Raw genomic sequence first — 14,374 nt, forward strand, 5'->3', positions numbered from 1 at the left:
TAGATACAGATCTATATTTTTGGATATATATATATATATATACATATATATATGAATTGGGCCATGGTTGCTATGGAGATATATAGATATATCTCTTCTACCTTCAAAAGTATTCAGGGTGGAAACAAAGGGTAGAGAGGGCACAATGGACTGTGGCAGGAGATTGTTAGTTCTGTAGCATAGGTATGAATCCATACTCCTAAAACATACACAACTGTAAGCAAACATTATCTCAATAATAAAAGACAACTAGTCAATTGAAATATACACATTGTATTTCACTGAAATATATTTCTGTGGCACCCAGTGCTGGTCCACTTATGTCATAGTCAGCTCAGATCATAGTAGCCCTGGATGGGGCCAGGATATAAATACAGACTCCCTTTCTGGGGCAGTTTAGACACTGGAGAAGAGCCTGCCTGAGTACATCAGGACCATATCTGGGTGGAAGGCTCATATCCAGCTACCATCCTCCATCCTCTCATCCGGCCAGCAGTTACGCTTGACATCATTCAAGTTCCATCAGAAAAAGCAGACGTGGCCAAGAAGAGCAGAAAGAACCAGGTAACAGGGGGTGCAGTGGATGGGACAAGTAGCCCAGAGGAGTCACCAAGTTCTTCCAGATCTTTCCTTTCCATCCTCCCTCTGTCCTTTCCTTCTTTCTTTGTACCCTTCTCTCCTTCCTCATTTTGGCTTTCTCTTTTCCTTTTTTCTTTCATATCTTCTTTCTTTCCTTTCTTCCTCTTATTTTTTCTTGCTTTCTCTTACTTCACTATTTTCCTTTCTTTCACTTCAAGGAGCGTTGGAGGCAGTTTATGAGGATTCATTGAATATAGCACCCTAAACAAATGTTAGAGGGCAAAAAGATAAAGGCACTAAGCAGGTACTCTAGCCCAAGATTCAGTTAGGACACCAAAGTCAATTCAAATTAACAGCAAAAAAATAAACTACCGGATGGGAGGAGGTTTCAAAGGAAATAACGGACCTGGAATTTGAGTGATGAGTGACAAGTGTATGGCTAGAAATGAAGTAACAAGCATTTCAGTCTACGAAGAGACACTGGTAGCTACACTAGGCCTGGGTATAGTGCCTAGAGCAGATGATGGGGAGGAGCCTTGGGACACGGAGGTGCTGGAGGGGGGACAAGGGACAAATCACACAGGATCCTGAATGCCTGCTGAAGAACAGAACTGGGCTCCTGTGTAATCACTTAGAATATATGTTGGATAATATGTAAATTATGTCTTAATGTTAATGGAAACTCTTAAGTATGGAAAAGGGCAGGAACGAGGGGATTTAACAAGTGTTGCCAGGATACTGTGCTGTAAGGAGGCTATGAGGCCACAAAACAGCAGCTGAGAAATTGGGTGAAGATATGGGGGTGAAAAGGAGGAAGGGGCTCTTGAGAGCCTTTAGGGAACTCTGAGATAACGAAGTTAATAATGAATTTGTGTATTAGAACTTCTACTACAAGGTAAGCTGTAGGAAAGGACACCAAACTTTCCAGGTCATTACTAGTCACAATTCAGCAACGAAGGCGCTGATTGGCTCCGGGACCCATGGGGGCGGGACCATGATGTGTCCATTGTGAAGTGTGCCTTGGGCTGCTAAATGTGATTTCTCATTGGTGGAAACTGGCTCAGTGGCTGCCTCCTACTTAATCAGACCACTGATTCAATAGCCAATGTGATTGCTCTACCTGAGCACTCATATCATAGGGTTTGGCTGTTAAGAGGAATAGGGATGGCAGCCCTGGGTATAGTGTTCTCTCCATAACACTTCCACCTCACATAGAAATAGAAGGTGGCAGTACTCGTGCCTGATAAAACGTCCTCACAAGGTGCTCTCTGAGTGACTTGGGCTTAGCAGGTAGCCATGGTGCCTCATTGTGAGCAATTGATGACCTCTCAAAACTAAGGTCTCCCATTGGTGGGAGCTGACCCAATGACTGCATGTCAATCAGTCCTGGGCATCAGCAACCAATAGTCTGATTACACCTCAGCACCCATGGTGCTGCTGAGGGACTGATGGGGGCAGAGCCAACAAGCCTCCTTTGTGAGGTGTTGATGACCCTCCTAACTGAGGTTTCTCATTGGAGGAAACTGTCTCAGTGACTGCCTCTTAATTAATCATAGTATCGGGCCTCCCCGGTGGCGCAGCGGTTGAGTACTGGGTTGCGAAGCTGCCCGCGGCCTCTGCGACGCCAGTTTGATCCCCGGCTGCTCCCCGGCCACTAGAGGAGGGTCCCGCATGGCGCGCAGACCTCTCCTGCTCCCGCTGCTCCCCCTCAGCAGTGTACTTCGGTCCTTCTGCCTGCTCTGCTCCCCGCGCTGGCTCTGGTGAATTCTCTCACCCTCCCGCGCTTCTGACTGTACCCAGTGCATGTATAAACAAACAAACAAATTAAAAAAACATGCCTCTATAAAAAAATTAATCAGAGTATCGATATCAGTAACCAAAGTGACTGATTCTGCCTGACCACCCATATCATAGGTTCAGGCTCTTATGAGAAATAGGGTGCCTCTACATGATAGTGTTCCCTCCATAACACTTCCAGGTTGCACACCGCACCACACCCTTGTAGAAGAAATAGAGCTGGCAGATGTCATCTTTCATATATTTATTAACATGTCATCACAGCGTGGTCTCTGAGTGGCTTGGGGTAGCAGGTGACCATGGTGCCTCATTGTGAGGCACTGATGGCCCCTCAAACTAAGTCCCCATTAGTGGGAACTGGATCAATAGCTGCCTCCCACTTTATTACATCACTGTATCCACAGCTAGTGTGCTTGATTGCAACCACCACACCCAGGATAGCTAGGCTATTCATGAAAATATCACAGTGGCCTTAGACAATCTTAATCCCCCATACAAATCCACTTCTGATCACTAGGGTGTGCAAGGTGACTCAATGAACACCTCCCACTTCATCATCTTCTGTTTTCACGCCTAATGTGCTTATTTGCCACCCCAAGTCACCCCAGGACTGGCCATTAAAAGCAGTAGGCATGGCCCTGGAAAGCAGTGTTCCCATGACTTCCCTACCTCCACACAGTGCAATCCACCCTGGGGAAGGAGTTTGGAGATTTCCAGAAGTCTTTCCCAACATTAGTATTTACAGGTGTAACCAAGAATCTCTTTAATTGGATGAAGGGACTGGTGGGGGGGAAGTCTTGATTCCTTCTTTGTGAGGTGTTGACTGGCCTCTGAAATTACAGGTTCCTATTGGTAGAGGCTGTGCCAATAGTTGCCCTGCTGCTTAATAATAGTCTCTCTCTCTGCCAACCATGGTGGGGGTTTGTTTTAGATCTTAAGGTGAAAAGGTCTCTCCCCCATTACCACTCTCCTGAGTATACAAAAAGCTTAAGAGGGATTTAGTGAAGAGATTATTTAAAAGCTCATAATCTTGAGACATTAAGTGATAAATGTCGCTGAGAGTACGTGAAATAGGCTAGACAGTATTACATAAAATGGGAAAGGAATTTAAACATCTTTCTATATGTAAATGTATGTAATATCGATCTATCTATATTTATATGCTATATAAACATATAATGTAAAGACATCACCAGTCAGAAAAGGTATAGGCCTTTTCCTGACCCCACTTGAATCTTTTGAAACTGATTTTAATTTGCTTTTCGGATATATATATATGAATTGGGCCATGGTTGCTATGGAGATCTCAAAGCTCATCCTAACTTCTCTGTGGTTATGTCTGAAATGATGTCTTTGGGGAGATTCAAATGATAAGGATGAGGACTGTGGGTGTCTGCCTCTCAAGATGCCACTTGTTATCAGCCACCATCATCTACTAAACTAGAAAGACTCATAGATTCCCAATCTTAATAGATGATTACATTTCATAGTAGATCTTTTATCCTGTCAACCATCCTGAATAACACACCAAATTAATTTGGGGGCATAAATGGATGTGCTTTTTAGGGGAGTTTGGCTCTATTTTCAGCTGTGAATTATGCATTAGTAAGAATTATTTGGACAGCATTCACCATCATTTCCGAAGTTAATGAAATTCCATTACACTTCAGTACATTTTCATTTCACCCAGTGGTAAATTAATTCTCCTTCACTCTTTCTGTCTCTCACTCCTCTTTGGCATCCTTTACAGTAGTTATCGAGTGGGAACATGGCAGGGCTTCGTAACTACAATAAGTGAAACAAGGGCCCGGCGGGACAGACGCTGCTGATTCCCTCTCTAATGATGACGGTCCTGACAACTCTAGCCTAGCCCAGATGAGCGAGGCGACTTGTTTTCACAGCTGTCACTGCTGTTTTCACTGCTCTAGAATCTAGGTTCAAGTTCAGGGGGCTGAGTTGGGCCACAACTTAGATGTCTGGCACACGTCTCATCTTGACACACAGCTCTCACTGGTGAGCTGCCAGCAACCACAGCACCCGCCACTCAGTCACATGGCTGAATAGATCACATGACCTGGGGACGCTCCTTGGGCAAACGGGAGGACCAAAAGCATGGCCAAGTTCAGCTTTGCCCCACTAAGAAACCATCCTGCTTCCAGCCCCCTTGTCATGGCTCAAGCCAGATCCTGCTCTCCCAGGTCCCCTACCCAAAGAGCAGCAAATATCTTCTGTCTGGTGCTCTAGCAAGTGACCAAATTGCTCCAGAGAAGCTACTTTAACCCCTCACTTACAGGCAATTCTACATGTTTCTAGACTCTTCTTCTGGCTAATAGTGTAGTAAGTTAAAGAGAGTCCGGGCTCTGAACTCAGAACAACCAGTTAAAGCACCTTGGACTCCTGTGGGAACACTGCCAAGTTCTGTACCAACTTGAGTCCTAGTTTCCACAGCATGAAATGGAGGTAATATCTCTCTCCACAGACTCATTTTGAGGAAGACAGGAGCTAATGTATGGGAAAGTATCGAGCACAGGGCTTGAAACTTGGTAAATGGCAGTTATTATGACTATTACTAGCTCATTCTAATGATGCTCACTGACTGTTTCTGATTCCCTGTGCTTTTTCTATTTGCTGTTGCACACAGCCTCCTGCCCATCCCCCAGGGGGCTTGGAGGAGGGGAATAGTAGGCACTAAAGAATGACAGGTCCAGTCTCTATTGCACTAATACCCAACCATGCCTTTTGCTTCCTTCCCCATTCCCCACTCCCATAAATATGCCCAGACACCTTTATTTATATGGGCTATTTTAAGGTTTTCTGTCCACAGAAAGTTCCAGAAGAGCTGTGCTCCTTTCTACTCCCTTGACTCACTCAGTCCAGCAATGAGTCCCAACAGGCACTGTGCTGGGCCAAGAAATATTCCTTGAGGGCCTGCTCTGTTCCAAGCACCAAACTTCTTAAAGATTTAATGATGAGCAAATTACACGTGGTCCCTTCTCTCATGAAACTTAGCCAATCAGGGGAGGAAGACATTAAATATATAAATGAATTTATAAGTCTAAACTAAGAGAGGGGCCTCCTCGGTGGCGCAGCAGTTGAGCGCTGGGTTGTGAAGCTGCCCACAGCCTCTGCAGCGCTGGTTTGATCCCCGGCTGCTCCCTGGCCACCGGAGGAGGTTCCTGCATGGCGCACAGACCTCTCCTGCCGCCCGCTGCTCCCCTCAGCAGTGGACTGCGGTCCTTCTGCCTGCTCTGCTCCCCGCTCTGGCTCTGGTGAATTCTCTCACCCTCCGGCACTTCTGACTGTACCCAGTGCTTATATAAATAAATAAATAAATCTTAAAAAAAAAAAAAAAAAAAAAACTGAGAGGTAGGGGCCCTCCCTGGTGGCGCAAGGGGTTAAGCACCACACTATGAAGCAATCTGCAGCCTCTGCAGCACGAGTTCGATCCCCTGGCCATCCAGGGAGCAGCCCACATGGCGCAGCAGACCTCTCCTGACTCAACTGCTGCTCCCCTTAGCAGTGTATTTCAGTCAGTCTGCCTGTTCTGTTCCCCACTCCGTCTCTGGTAAATCCTCTCACCCCCACCCCCAGCATCTCTGGCCTGTACCCTAACTCTTGTATGCATAAATAAACAAATCTTTAAATAAAAAAAATAAACTAAGAGAGGTAGGGCCTCCCTGGTGCTGTAGGGGTAAAGTGTTAGTGCTACCACCACAATGGCCCGAGTTCGATCCCTGGCCAGGGAACTAACCCACAGGGTGCAGCAGACCTCTCCTGTCTCACCCTCTGCTCTCCTTAGCAGTGTATTTCAGTAGATTGGCCTGTTCCGCTCCTCACTCTGTCTCTGTTGAATCTTCTCACCCCCTGTACCTCTGGTCTGCACCTCAGTTCTATGCAAAAATAAAATATTAAAAATATATACATATATCAAGAGATAACAGTTTTAAGAAATAAAAATCTTTAAAAAATAGAAAAAACTTTCCATACCTAAAAATGCAAAAAAAACTCAAGGTTTGAGAAATGAAGCTTCAGGGAACCTCAGAGTCCCTCCTTTCAAACATGCACCTGTACTTGGTGGGAGATGCTGAGTGTCATAGAATATTCTAGGTGGAAAGAGAGGTAGATGTTCAAGTCACCCCCAAGATAATGCAGCAGTTGAGGTGAAGAGGAAGAACATTTTCAGAGCACTTAGTGATTTAATTATACAAGTAATGAGTGATACATTATAAACTTTCAGCCTCCAGGCAGATGTATGTTTTAATTAAGGAAAAGACTGGAACTTTGGAAAGGGCTCCAAAAGCCTAAATATCAAAACATACATAAAACAAATCTGTTTCCATGAATGATAAAAGTCCTCAATCAATCTGTTCTTCCAGAACAACTAGAAATAAGATGGACGGTCTGGGCACTGGTCTGCTAATGCACTAACCAGAATAAAATCAACCAGATGCGATCCCATTGATTGTACAATCATCGGTCACTTTCTGGTCAAAAAAACTGGCCTTCACCTAAGCAATTCAGGCATGTAACATCAACAGACTCCAGCTTCCATATAGTAGTCGTCACTTGACTCTCCAGCTTGATTTAATTGCCCTGTATGACACAATGTATATTTATTGGGATTATTTGATGCTCGCCATTTCAATTAACTCCAGACAGGTCCCCTCCATGGGTAAAAGACAGAACATAAGTTTATTTGCCTGCATTAACAAACTGGCAGGTAGTCAGGCAAACACAACCATAGCAACATCTGACTAGTAAGCTGCCCAGAGCCTCCAAGCCAGCAGGGTGATTTGAGTCAGGTGGAGATAAGAGGGTAACCTTGACCTTCATTTATAGCTGTCAGGGAAATGACAGAACTGGGGAGGTGCCCTACCCCTGCTGAAAGCAGAAGCCATTAATGAGAGGAAGTAATCGGTATTGATTGTGGAAAGCACAGTAAATCCTGTGACTACATCCATCCCTTATCTGGAGATGTTCTCCAAGTGTCACTGATTCTGGGAAGTGCAGATTGCTGGGACTAATTTGCACAGTAAAATTGTACAGAAAACTGAGGACTAAAAGGCAACATGGTGCAGTCATCAGAAGGGAGCACTGGGCATCCAGGGGCCCAGGTGCTGGTCTTACCTCCACCATTGTGAATAAGCAGGTCCCAATATGGGCAGTAGCTTCATAGTGTTAACCGAGGCAAGATCTTTCTAGTCAGTGCTGGGCCTCACTAGGTCCATCTGCAAAAGAAGTTACACAAGATGGTCATAAGTTTCTCTCTCTCTCACTCACACACACACACACAGACTCAATCTCTTTCACATACACACACTTTCTTACACAAATTCTTTCTCACATGACTTTCTCAGTCTCTTAGACTGAGACTCAATTTCTCAAACTAACAGACTCTCAGGCACTGATTCTCAGACACACTCTCAGTCTCTCTCACACAGAAACTCACTCTCAATCTCTCTCACACATGTACTCAGATTCACACATCTTCTCTGAGTCCGTAGTGCCAACAAGCACAGGGCAGGTTCACTATCGATTTGGGCAAAAGGTTCCAGAGCCCTCAGTGAATTTTTCAGTCCTTAATGCTCTCTCAGGCACACCAGGTAGGGAGGCTGGCACGTATGGAGGCAGGCATGTGCAAGGCAGGAGGCTGGGAGGCAGGCAGGCAACTGAGCCTCCCAGCACCATAACCACCACCCACCCCCACCCGGAATCTCTATACACGTTCTCTGGGCTCTCTCGTAGTTTCACCTCTTCTGTAGTCACTCATCCCCTGGTAGCCATTCTGCCATCGCCGTCCTCCTGTAGCTGTCCTTATATCCCTGTCCTCTAGCCTCAGGTGTGCCACTTACACATGCCCACACCCATGCTTCAGGTGTCCACAGTCAGGCATGTGTGCCCCGCACCCATGCTCCCAAGTGCCTTCTATAGCAACCCTCAGGTGATAGGCACAGAGGCTAATGGCATAAAAAGCCCTATTAATTCCACTTGCCCTACAGAGTCTCTCACGCACATCCTCACAGACTCTCTCAATCTCTCTTACACACTCTCAATCTCTCACACAGACACTCAACCTCTCTTACAGACTCTCAATTTCTCACACTCAGACTCCAAATTCAAAGACGTGACCAATTTCCTAACATTGAAAGGAGGGATGGCATTCTCTAAGGTCAGCTTTCTAGAAGAATGTCATTTTACTGGAAAGAATGCTAAATAAGCTCCCCTCTTTGGACCAGATTTCAGGCTAAGATCATGAACTTAAGTCTTTCTCCAGAGTTCTTCATTTTACTCTGGAATGACTGAGTCACCACATAACACGCAGCCACTACTGTCTTTAGGTACTGCCCATATCAGGACCTGCTTATACACTACTTCAGCCCCTAACAAGACAAGCTCCGTTCAATAGAAGAAACCAAATTATTACACATCTTCATCCTGCTTCCCATAAAGACTTTTCATCTCGGCAGCAGCTTGGGAGAGATCTGAATATTCAGCTTCCCGGCCAGCACCTGAGAGTATTAGCTTTGTTTTTGTTTTAGTTATCCAGATAGGTATGCAGGGGTATCTCACTGGGTGTTTAATTTGCATTTCCCTAATGGCTTAAGGAAGTGGAGCATCTTTTCATATGCTTATTTGCCAGCATTGTGCCTGGCAAGTAATAGGTGCTCCCTTTCAAGATTTCCGGTGATTTCTGCACCCTTCTTCCCAAACAGAATTTGAATAAAAGCCATTGAGTTAAGACCTGACCTCCCTCCTCAGGATTTTAAGCAGCAGTTGCATGATGGGGGACAGGCCAGGGGGCTGGGCTAGTCTAGGCAGCTTTGGGAACTTCTCACACAACTCACCGAGCAGGTGGCCAGAGACGCACATGCGCGTGCACACACTGTTTTCCTTTTTAATTAAAAACTTGTTTCACAAACAAATCAAAATACAACCCCTAGAAATCTGACTATAGAATTGAGACTGCCAAGGGGGATGAAAGGGTGGTAACAAAGAAGGGAGGGGGCCCTACAGACTGTGATGGAGGACTGTGGGTGCCTTGGTGGTGGGTGTGTTGACATACTTCTGAAGAGGTGTGAGCCTCTGCCCCTAAATCCTATAGTGTGGTAAAACAATTTTGCCTCCATAAAAAATAATACAGAGGCCTCCCTGGTGGCACAAGGGGTTAAGTCGCAGCACTATCAAGCTATCGCCACCCGCTGCAGACTGGGTTCAATCCCCAGCCAGGGAGCTGACCCACATGGCACAGCAGACCTCTCCTGTCTCTCCCCCTGCTTCTCTCAGCAAAGTATTTCAGTGAATCTGCCTGTTCTATTCCCCACTCTGTCTCTGGTGAATCCTCTCACACACACACCCCCGCCCCGACACCTCTGACCTGCACCCCAGCTCTTGTATGCATAAATAAATCTTTAAAAAATAATAATACGATTAAAATTTTCTTTCAGAGTTAACTGCATATTAAAAGTAGGCAGCTCGCCAGCGAAGTTACTGAAATAAGTGGCATAAGGAGCAGCCGGATGTGCTGCGGGCTACATTGTTACAGTTATGATTCACACAAAAGGAGATGAGAACATTTACTCTCTTTATGGTACCACCGGCACACTAACTTGAAGTTTCCAGAGTTTCTCATTTCTTTGACTGTTTAACAACCCAAAAAAAATCTTGATTCTTGAAGACTGGATACTTACTACAAAATTTACTTTCACTCACTATATATTCATTGAGTATCTAAGACATCTCAGCCGATCTGAAACTGGGCAAGACAATATGGTGGGATTTAATGATAGGAGACTTGCTCTCAATGCCTGAAGACAACTTGTGGTCCACTTGCACCTCAGCTTTATTTCAGGAAAGGGCTGAAAGTTCTGATGACCATCCAGACTTAGTGCCTGGCATCTGGGCAGGTGATGGGCCTCTTTTTTTTTTTTTTTTTTTAGTGGGCATTTTCTCTTTTGATGACCTTCCCAACACAAAGTTTCCTTAGTCCCCGACTCACTTCCTTTTTTCACAGCTTTCTCAGCTATGCTCAACTATTTCCTGTTCATGTTTCCTAAATGTCCTTGCTATCATTTGCCTTTAAAAAGAATAAAGAAAGGCAGCATAAAATGTTATATAACCCAAGGAACCACAAAAACCTCAAAAGTGTGGAGGGCTTGAGTAAGAATAAAATTAGTGCAGTGCATATTCCATCCATATTACATAGATGTATAGTAAATGTTAGATAGACTGATTGATAAGATTCTTGCTTAAGGAATTGCTTCACCTAATTGACAAATTAATGGGAGAAATGGAGGGGCATATTTGACAACCAACACTGGAAGGAAATCCATCCCTTTTGGTGAATAATTCTGTGTATACTTACATATTATTTAAGGGAATTTTGTGTGCAAGGGAAGGAGGTTTGAATCGCTTACCTACAGTTAATTCTTAATTATCCACGTTAACAGAGAGAAGCTGAAACAACAGATAACCCAAAATTCTTCCCCTTAATCAGTCACCTGTCCTCCTACAGCCCTTTACACCAGCCCAGGAAACAATTCACTGTAAACGAGGGAAAAATGTTTTCCCCGAGGTAATCTCTCCCCCTACAGGCCACTGGCTGGTAGATCAGTTCCCGGAGGAGAAACTTATCACCAGAATGTCCCAAATTAATTTACAGTGGAGTGTGCGAGTGGCAAGGAGGAACCTTTCCCTAGAAATAGAGCTGTAAATGTCCACTAGCTACAGGGAACACCTGTGGTGCTTACTGAGAGGTATTAGCTCTCGGGGAGTTCGGGGCCTCTGAGTAAACTGCTCTCAGACTCAGTTTACAACATTTTTACCTCACTGGGCCTTTGTCAGATCCTCTGAGATCATGAACCCAAAGCCCTGACTCAAGGGACTCTCTAGATAATGGCCGCTATCATCATTGTCGTCCTAATAATAAGGTTGGTCACCGTGCAAAAATCATTAATAGGTCACCTGAACTAGCAGTTGTGAGTTTGTTGCAATTGATTTATTACCAGGGTAGTAAAAATTTTAATTTGTTCACATATATTCTAGCAGATGCAAATTATGTCACAATAAACTTTGTTAACAATTCTGATATTCTTTCCTGATAGCAGAGGAAGAGGTTTCCACCCATGATCTGGAGCCCTGAGCACTGCTCCAAAGGTGGGAATCTTGGGAACATTGAGATTTCCTACCCTAGGGCCTTGACACCCAGCGGCCCGCCAGCTTTAAAGCATTAAGTTTAAAGCTCCCCTCAACTCCCCTAGGTTCCTCCAGGTTTCCCACCTGACCACCCAATCCAGGCCACTTAGTCGGTTCTCTTTAAATATGTATCATGGGGCCTCCCCGGTGGTGCAGCGGTTGAGCGCTGGGTTGCGAAGCTGCCCGCGGCCTCTGCGGCGCCGGTTTGATCCCCGGCTGCTCCCCGGCCACCAGAGGAGGGTCCCACATGGCACGCGACCTCTCCTGCCCTGCCGCCCGCTGCTCCCCTCAGCAGTGTGCTTCGGTCCTTCTGCCTGCTCTGCTCCCCGCTCTGGCTCTGGTGAATTCTCTCACCCTCCCGCGCTTCTGACTGTACCCAGTGCATGTATAAACAAAAACAAAAACAAACAAATAAATAAATAAAAACATGCCTCTATAAAAAAATAATATGTTTAAAAATAAATAAATAAATATGTATCATGGACAAGATCTCTTAATCTTGCTCCCAGCCAGTGATTTTGCAAATATCAAACCACCTAGTTTGATGGACCTACTACCTGTGTGACCCCCTACAAACTCGCTTCTGTACAATTGTGAAAAGTTGCTCTAAGTGGAGCCAGTTTAAATTGGGGTCAGGGTGGCCGATATAGACAAATGGCCCCTTTAAATGGTCTAACACCCCCCACCCAACTGAGCCTAACACCCAACATCCCAAGAAGCCAGCAAGAAAGAACATCCAGTTGAAAGGACTAGTAACAGTCAACTTTTATCTCCTTTTCTTTGTGACAATCCACAGGACCATTGGTCCTTGTGACTCCCTCACCTGACCATTATCTCATCCTCCATCACCTCTTCCTTGATAATGGCACCCTTTTCCTACTAAAAAGGAACAGCTTTCTGTCCCTCCCTTGGGATACATTTGGGTTTTATGCCTGAATCTGTGCACCCTGCACTGCAGGTCTTTGTTTCCAAATAATGGCCTCTTGAATGGCCTCCTAAATTTTTAGGTCAACACTATGACATAGGTTGCCCTGGAAATCTTCTGAGAATGTTACCTTCCTGCTCAGACCTTCCAGGGTCTCCTTCTTGGCTGGCAAGAAGAGAGCAGGAAAGGACACAGTGTATACACATTTGGAGGAGGCCAAAGACCAATCATGTCGACTTAATAATACTGCCCAGAGAAGCTCGTCTTCCAGCTTCATTTTAATCAAAGGGAAAGAGATTGGCTTGCAGAAACATTGTAAATTTTAATGTATGAGTGAAATCCTAAGTTATCTGTTGGATTGGGTGATTTCTGGTATTTTCCCCTAGGTGGCCACAGAAGGCCCAGCCCTTGCATGAAGCCATATTCCTTCTTCTCACTAGGTGGCAGCAACACTTAGCGTTGCCAAATAAGAAAAGTGTCCTTTCTGTTAATTCTATGAAAGCTCTCACCTATATATTTGATGGGGGGTGGGGGGGAACCTCTATACATCATATTGCTATTTTTATTTTCCTGAAAAACTGGCCAGGTTTCATTCCAATCACAAGTAATCGCAAATAATGCTATAGAAAATGTAAAACCGGGAAAAAACCAAGACAGCCACTGAGTGGGAACCTTCCCTTTGTTAGGAATGACTTGCCCTTGGTCACACAGGTAAGTAGAGGCAGAGTGGGAACTAGCACGCCAGTCTCTTAACTCACTCCCAAGCTCTTCTTTCCAGAGCTGAACATGCCCAAGAATTTCACTTGTAATTGTGCTTCCTGAGAGATATACACTAACCTCTCTGGGCCTCTAGTTCTTCATTTTTCATATGGACAGAGTGGACCCTGCTCCCAGGGCCTTACCAGATTTAGAGACCGCAACTCCAAGGAGCAGGGAAGCACAGAACACTCAGGCATGTCACTAACAGGGATGCTCCGAGCTGCGTGTGCTATAATTTCCAGGGACAGAGTCTGATATAACACACGCATGAAAGTCTTGTCTTCTCTTTTCCCGTTACAGACAGCATGTGCATCTTAAGCAAAAACAATGAAGCTATATTCCAGCAGTAAGAAGTGGGAGGGGTCAGTGTGTTACAGGGCAGAGAGAGGGACACTGCAGGACCCCCAAACCTGCCTACTCTAAGTAGGTTCTGCCATCTGCCCCATGAAGACAAAACATACTTTTAATGCATAAGACCTTCGATAGAAAAGAACTTTAATACGATTAGTGTGTAATAGAAGAAAAAGAAAAAAAGTTTCCAAATCAAACACCCAAAGTTACCCATCCCCTTGTGCGCAAACGTCCAGGCAAACAGGCTTGGCCCCAAGCAGGACAGCTGAGGCCAAAAGCCTGCCATAATTCTAAGGCACCTTCTGGTGGCAACGCATAAGAAAGGGGCAGAAGGGGCCAGGCAAATCTGGAAGGAAAAGAGCAAAATCAAGGTAAAGGCTGCCCCTGTCAACCTCCCCATGGGTCTCTCACCGCATCTGTTTCAAGTGTGTCCTTCTATGTCCCCCAAGTCCCTGAAACAAGTCCAAGGCCGAGAAGCAAGCAGGGCTTCTCCTTCACGCATCTTTCCGCTCCACGTGCCTCCCCAGTCTTCTTCCTCCATCTCTCTCTGCTTCTTCTACAGCAGCTCCGTCCTTTTCCCCAGTGCCTGTGTTTGCTTCACCTCCCTGCCCAGCCACACCCTTCCTTAGGGTGGGGCAGGGAATTTACACTGTGAAAATTCCCAGCTTCGCCTTCCTGCCCAGCTCCATCCTTCCTCCGGGGTGGGACAGGGAACTAACACCGTGGCAGTGTCCAGTGAGAGGGGATCTAAGCCACTTAGAAGGTTAACTG

At 45.4% G+C, this 14,374-nt stretch overlaps 1 protein-coding gene across 1 annotated transcript in view; it reads left to right on the plus strand.

Moving 5' to 3' along the window:
- Positions 1-384: 384 nt before the first annotated feature.
- MAP7D3 (MAP7 domain containing 3) overlaps positions 385-14,374 on the plus strand; it is a 60,756-nt gene continuing 46,766 nt past the window's right edge. Inside the window, exon 1 of the mRNA XM_037511877.2 lies at positions 385-564. The gene's annotated coding sequence lies outside the window, so the exon portion shown is untranslated. The remainder of the gene's footprint in view (positions 565-14,374) is intronic.

This window comes from Talpa occidentalis, unplaced genomic scaffold (genome assembly GCF_014898055.3).
Source record: "Talpa occidentalis isolate TD23 unplaced genomic scaffold, MPIMG_talOcc4v2.1 talOcc4.15, whole genome shotgun sequence".
In the NCBI taxonomy this organism is placed as follows: domain Eukaryota; kingdom Metazoa; phylum Chordata; class Mammalia; order Eulipotyphla; family Talpidae; genus Talpa; species Talpa occidentalis.